Below are 7,500 nucleotides of genomic sequence, written 5' to 3'. Positions count from 1 at the left end.
TTTGATGTATGTATAACAGTCTTGATGTATGTATAACAGTTTTGATGTACATGTATAAGCACTTGATATATGTATTCCATTCTTATTGTGTAAATAGCACATCTTAATGTTTTGTCCCTTTTTAACAAGCATATTTTAACGCATACCGCAGGGTAGCAACGCATCATGCTATTGTACGTAGCAACGCGTCGCGTCACGTCGCAGGTGGTCTGAGATTTGATTACAGTGATTAAAATTGTCTTTCCAACATAAAAAAAAACATGGATAGCGCCGTAATTGAACAGTCATCACAAGAAGAGTTAGGAGTAAGAGAAGTAAGACGTGTCTACCTTATAACGTATAGTCAATCTGATAGTACTAAAGTATCTTCTCGACAGCGTTTTGCTGAAATTTTCGAAATATTGGCACTCGAAATAATGGAAAGAATATCATCAAATTTATCTAAAAAAGCAGTTACGTGATAATTAGGCGATCTATAGACAGAGCCTACAATGATGTTTTTCGCTTGACGGAGGTACCACTATTTCCACAAAAAGTGATTGAATTACATCCCCGGGTCGGAGAAATTACATTCCTGATGAAGTTTGTAGTCAAGACCATTTTGTAAACTAGACGCTCCATAAGCGTAGACTAGGTTACCTGTGGTACGTGTTACACAAAAACAGAAGGCACTGAGTTGAGTGGTATTGAACTGCAGCGTTCCAGTAATTTGTTTTTTTAAGTGGAGGAGGGGGCTTGATGTACACCATTTGAGGGGTCACCCAGACGTCATGCCAGCAATGGCCCTTTGGCTCACACGTCCATCCGTTGAATCATTTTGTAGTGTCATGTCCCGTTTTGAGGTCTTTCACTTTTTTAAGCTTTGGTAATAAATTCAGTTCAAAGATAAAAAAACACGCTTTTAGGTGAAACTCACTAGTTTATTCTTTAAAGAGGGTATGTCACTGAAAATGATAAAATTCCATGATTTGGGGTGCAGGGATGGCGCAGAGCTGATAGAACTCGCCTCCCACCAATATTGCTCGGGCTCGATTCCCAGAATCGGCGTCATGTGTAGGTTGAGTTTATGGTTCTCTACTCTGCACCGAGTGGTTTTTTTTTTGGGGTACTCTGGTTTTCCCATCTCCTGAACATTTCACTTGATTTGCGTTAATTGTTAATTTCAGTGTGCAGGCTCCCCAATTAGTGCTCCAGCTCTAGAACGACTAGGTAGTTAATAAGTTGATTCGCTTTCCTTTTTTTCCCAAAATGCCCAAAAAATAGAATGAAACATTGCAATAGCCACTTAAAACTGTTGAACAGCATAAAAGAAATACTGCAAAAGGAAAGAGAAGCATGGATGGACATAAATGTACCAGATTGAAACAGATTACATTTGGGTAGTCTTGAAAAAAGTCGGCCCGACATTCTTCAAAATTATAACATATGGATAAAGGTCGAATTTTTTTTCTCAGAATCATTTCGTTTGTGATGTAACGATAATTTTATCGGTAAAGAAATTCCACATTACCATTTTCGAGTTTTAAAGTCGTGATTAACTAAAGATTTTCCCGAAACACCCTAAAAAACACCCTTTAAGTGAAATAGTCTGCAAAAAAAAAAAAAAAAAAAAGAACTAACTGCAAATTGCTCTAACGGACGTTTGCGCGCATGTCATGCATGTCTATAGTTGCACTAAGCAAACGTTTATGCCACACACTAAGGAAGGACTAAGCATGTTGTTGCCGTTTCATAATTTCTTTGCTTTTCAGTCTAATCTGATGACAGGTCAATTTTTTTTTCTCGTTTACGTTTGAACCAAATGGTATCGAAAAAGCCGGGAGTTACCGTGTAGCACTTTTATTTCGTAGGGTTTAATTTTTGTGGATTTTGCGGATAGTACTTGCTCCGCAAAAATAATTTCCAGCAGGAAAAAACACCAGCAAAATTAAAACCGTAAAAATTTACCCCCGTTAATATAACTAAAAATGGCTTTTAATCCACATACGGCGGTCAAAAAGATCGTTAAATTTCATATTTGCATTGAGAAAAAGCAATTGGAGCTTGCTACAATCACAGGCGGCCCAGAGTCGGAAGGTAAACAATTATAAGGATTTGTATGGGAATCTTGATAACAGACTGAAAAAGATATTTACCCGCAAAAGTTCTCAATAAAAAAGCCGTACTTTATTGTCATGGTGAATTTCTTGCTTTTTGTGTGGTTTTTTGCCTGATTGAATGCGATTTAAGCGACTTCTCAAATTCCCGAGTCGTCACTCTTCCCTAAATAAAGGAAAGGCTGGCAACTCATTTCTAACTTACCTCAGATCTCGCCGAAAAAATTCACACTTCTCCGGCATCAGTCACGCTCAAACTCCGGCGATGGCTACACGGATAAATTTACTTCCCCTTGACCAAGTTTCAAGGTCCAGCGAGTATCCATCGCTGAGAAAATGCGAAAAATATTCAAATTTTCAAACTCCTTCGAGGCTCGCTAACAACCAATTTTGACACGGCTGGTCAACGGTTCACCGAGCCTCCATACGGTGAGCGCAAACCTACGCAAGTGTACCCGTAGTTGGGCAGAGCAAAACAAATCCCAGACTCGTCCCCAAATACCTGCCTGGGGTCATGTTCGAGTTTCTAAATCGGCGAACGATATTAAAAGTTCCACACTGAAACCTTAAACACAGCTCCCATCGCTTTGGTTGCCCCACCGCATGTTATAAATCCGGATTTTCATCGAACTCCGTAAGTACTGAAGCTGTTTGGATGGAGTTTGAAACGCAGTCGAAGGTATTTACTAGTGTATGAAACACAATCCTGTTTTTCATCCGTCAACAACTCACATTATCATGACTGCAGAAGAAATTCATATGAAAAGGTCGCTGCACCTTTTCAGCCTTTTGGACACATTTTTCTGTTGAGAGTCCAGGGAAAATGCCATCGTTGAAATCATCTGTGCTTTGTTTTTGCGCTTCCAGTTGCGTTGAAATGTTCAAAATTATTTCTCACACCGGTGCATCAAGCGATATCGATCGAAAAGCAACGATTATTACTCGGAATACCTGAAAGGTATCCGAGTTACAATCTCGCTTGTCTGTTTTTTGGACAGTAGAAATTACGGTGCGGTGATTTCTTTGGCTCAAAGTAATTCACTTAACAAAACTATACTTTTTCCAACAACAACAAAAAAACAGCCGTGGTGTCGAGTGTCATCGGACGAGGGGATTTTTGCACGCGCGAGGCTTCAAACAGCTTCAGTACTTACGGAGTTCGATGAAAATCCGGATTTATAACATGCGGTGGGGCAACCAAAGCGATGGGAGCTGTGTTTAAGGTTTCAGTGTGGAACTTTTAATATCGTTCGCCGATTTAGAAACTCGAACATGACCCCAGGCAGGTATTTGGGGACGAGTCTGGGATTTGTTTTGCTCTGCCCAACTACGGGTACACTTGCGTAGGTTTGCGCTCACCGTATGGAGGCTCGGTGAACCGTTGACCAGCCGTGTCAAAATTGGTTGTTAGCGAGCCTCGAAGGAGTTTGAAAATTTGAATATTTTTCGCATTTTCTCAGCGATGGATACTCGCTGGACCTTGAAACTTGGTCAAGGGGAAGTAAATTTATCCGTGTAGCCATCGCCGGAGTTTGAGCGTGACTGATGCCGGAGAAGTGTGAATTTTTTCGGCGAGATCTGAGGTAAGTTAGAAATGAGTTGCCAGCCTTTCCTTTATTTAGGGAAGAGTGACGACTCGGGAATTTGAGAAGTCGCTTAAATCGCATTCAATCAGGCAAAAAACCACACAAAAAGCAAGAAATTCACCATGACAATAAAGTACGGCTTTTTTATTGAGAACTTTTGCGGGTAAATATCTTTTTCAGTCTGTTATCAAGATTCCCATACAAATCCTTATAATTGTTTACCTTCCGACTCTGGGCCGCCTGTGGCTACAATGTAAGCCAATACTTTTCCAGTCTCTGAGGTATAACTGAGAAACGAACTCAAAGCAGTCAATCAAAAGGTCACGTTAAACTTGTTCGAACGGGTCATCAGAAGGGAGATCATTTTCTAAGGCCTCAGGATGCCAATCTTTTTCCACCCGTTCTCGATGATTGAGAGGTTTCTTTTTACCAAAAAGTAATAGAAGTTGAAAATAGCCTTGCTGTTTGAAAAGAAAACCGCAAAAATTAGTTCCCAGCGGAGATTTCAGTCAATTTGCGCCACACAAATTTGTTCCCTAAGCCTCAAAATATCGCTAATCTGCAAAATCAAAATCCCGAAAACATTTCATGCTACACGGTAACAGTAAAAGGCAAGCTAAAAGTCAGATGAAGAAAAAATACCATAGTTTTTATATAAAACTCTGAATTTCGAATTCTTAGCGAAAGGTTAATGACATTCGATCATAAAAGCACTAAAATCCTTGGGGAACGGCACGATGTTCTGTCAGAAGAAAAAATTAATCACGTGCTAGGCAACCACAAAGGTGCACGTGATCACCTTGTGTCAAGGTTCTTGTTTACAATGAATAAGGAATTTTAATCGTTCCTCGCTTTAGAGTTAAAGAACGTACCTTTTAGCCAAGAAACTTACGTCTTTCGTTTTTTAATTTTGTTGTACTATTTAACTGAATATTTACATTTCATCTGTCGTGTCGGGAAGCCTTCTCTCTGAGGTTATTGACCCCCCCCCCCCCCCCCCCTCCCGGGACTCCCTTATAAGGGCTTAATGGGGACGTGCGGCCAGCCAGAGTATGTTTTTCGGGATTTTTGTCTTGAACAGGGTATCGAATTTATCATTTTTTGTCTTAATCAGGGTATCGATTTATCAAATTTTGTCTTAAACGTAAACTGGGTTAAATGTCTTAAACAGGGTATCAAAAATCGGAATTATGTCTTAAAATGGGTAGGAAAATCAGCGATATTTGTCTTAAACAGGGTCAGGGTATGAGGGGCCGCGCCGCACCTCCCCACCCAGGGATATATCGAGTAGCTCCCTCGGGATTGACCCGGACTCTCATGAAGAAACAAATGGACAAGAAGCTTTCTATCAAATAACTTTTGACTAACAATAATCAGTCGAATTTCAAATTGTTTTTTCACCTGAAGACTGTGCAGAGTTCGGTACAAATAAATAAAATTATAAATAGCCAGAAAATTGTACATGTAAACACAGACTACTCAAGGTGTTCGATTCCGTCTCTGGTATCCAACTCCAAAACGGTTACCAGAAAATTTCCCTTTTGGATTCAGTGTCGTACATAACATCACAGTAAATGAAATATTAACGGCAACTCGACGAAGAGGTAAATCAGCGTTCGTTGCTGGAGTTTAGGGTTTAGGGATAGGGTTAGGGATCATATTGTTTCCTATGAGAATATTTAATAACCTGGACAGGATCTTCACAATTGTATGCACATATACAAACTCCACAATTACAACTAGTTTCAGCTAGTGAAATTAGTAGTCATAGCAAGACAATTCTGACACCAAGGAAACATACGTTCATTTCAACACGAGTGCTAGCGGAGTGTGGAGCAGAGACAAATGGTTTATCAGTAGAATGTATTTCATTTCTGACATTTGTGAGAAACAGTTCCCCCAGAAAAGAAATCTTGTGCGACATAAGGAATCTATTCACTATGGAAGTTCTTTTACTTGCGAACGTTGCGGCGATGCCTTTCATCGAAAAGATCAAGAGAAAATGAGGGGACAGAGAGGGAGGCTCCCGGTCCAGCCCTTGGGATATGTCATGTCCACGAAAGTTATTTTTAGACGAGCGGAAGTCTTCCGAGACGTCCGCATGCAGGCCAACCTCGGTCCGATGTTTGAAAGAAAATAAATATTCATCAGCCTTCCACGTGCGCCGTCATTTTCTCTTTTCACTAAGAACCTGAGAGCGAAGCAAGACTGCATGCGGACGTCTCGGAAGACAGACTTCCGCTAGAACAAAGACTTCCGCTCGTCTAAAAATAACTTTCGTGGACATAACATATCCCGGCCAACGCCCTGAGCCTCCCTCTCTGTCCCCTCATTTTCTCTTGAAAAGATGCATTGAAGCGCCATATGAAGAAACATTCTCAAGAGAAGACCCACCAATGCCAGTATTGTTCCCGCAAGTTTTTTCCCCGCGATACATGTTTAGAACACCAAAAACTGTGTGCGTTTGAGAAGGAAGATGATCATCGCGATAGCATCAAGCGAAAATATCCAGAAGGAGAAGAAAATGGAGAGCAGAGAGCAAAAAAATCGAGATGGGATGACGCAACGGTCAATACGACTACGGAGAGGAATGGTGTACACTCAGGCGAAGATACTGGTTGTTCTGAAAATCCTTGCGCTTTGACGACCGCAATGAAAGACTCCCTGAAAACCTTCAAGTTTAAGCCTCGAATTCAAGAAAAACACGACCTCAGTAGGTTACTGTCACCCTGCGAGCAGAGCTTCCTTTTGTCTTTTTCTTTACTGAGGAGGAGAAAAGGAGGCTGTGCCTGAATCGCGTCAACTCTTTGAAGCCGCCGCAGCCCGAACTTCTGTACTAGTCAATCTTGTTTTCTCTCGTCAAACCGGTTTTTTCAGTGGGAGCATCAGTGATAGAACCGATGGCTATTACTGAGCCCGCTGCACCGCGAAAAACGAGGATTGCGGGGAGATCTGCCATATTAGGCTTGGGTTCGAGAGTGTATCCTGGCAACATGCAGCGCATACTCAATAAATATCTTACTCGACTCCTGCAGTCTTTTTCGAGAACGCCAAAATCGAGCAAGCAAAAGAAAGGCTCTGCTAGCAGGGCGGTTACTGTATGCTAAGAAAGCGTCACTAGTCAATCGCCTAAGTCAAGAACTGAAAACTAAGAAGGGACTCAAGGGTTCATCAGTGTTCAAGTCAAGTTATTCAAACCGAAGACGGGCGAGAGATAAGAACCCCATTTTCGAAGTCTTTGCATGACAACGGTAACCGTTCATGAAATTGAAGAGCAGCTTAACGAAGTGAACCAGAAGATTTTGAGTGCATTCACAAGCTATCAGAAGGAAGGAAATGGTTGGATGCTATCCGAATTTTGCATCTTGATTTGAGTGTGGCTCAATACAAACCATTGAAAGGTTCGAGCTATCTGTCTTTACCTAAAACCTGAGGGATAAAAAAGCCATCACTGACATTGAAAACAAAGATAACAAGTGTTTCATGTGGAGCGTCTTGGCGGCCTTACATCCTTTTCCTTACAGATCTAACCCCGAGCGAATTCATCATTACCAACTTTATGTCAACGAACTGAACTTGGATGGTATCGAGTGTCCTGTAAAAATCAGTAAGATTGCAAAGTTTAAGAAACAAAACAAGATTGCAATCAACGTCTTCGGATTCGAAGAAGGAGATTTGTTTCGGCCCGTACACCTCACTAAAGAACGCGAGTTTCTCGTGCATGTGAGTTTGATGTTGTTTTCAAAAGGGGAGAAACGACTTTACTGTTTAATCAAAAATCGCAACCAACTGCTTTCCAGTCAAACAGGGCACAAAGC

The sequence above is a fragment of the Montipora capricornis genome, chromosome 2 (assembly GCF_036669925.1).
Source record: "Montipora capricornis isolate CH-2021 chromosome 2, ASM3666992v2, whole genome shotgun sequence".
NCBI classification, from domain to species: domain Eukaryota; kingdom Metazoa; phylum Cnidaria; class Anthozoa; order Scleractinia; family Acroporidae; genus Montipora; species Montipora capricornis.
This window is presented reverse-complemented; position numbering follows the sequence as displayed.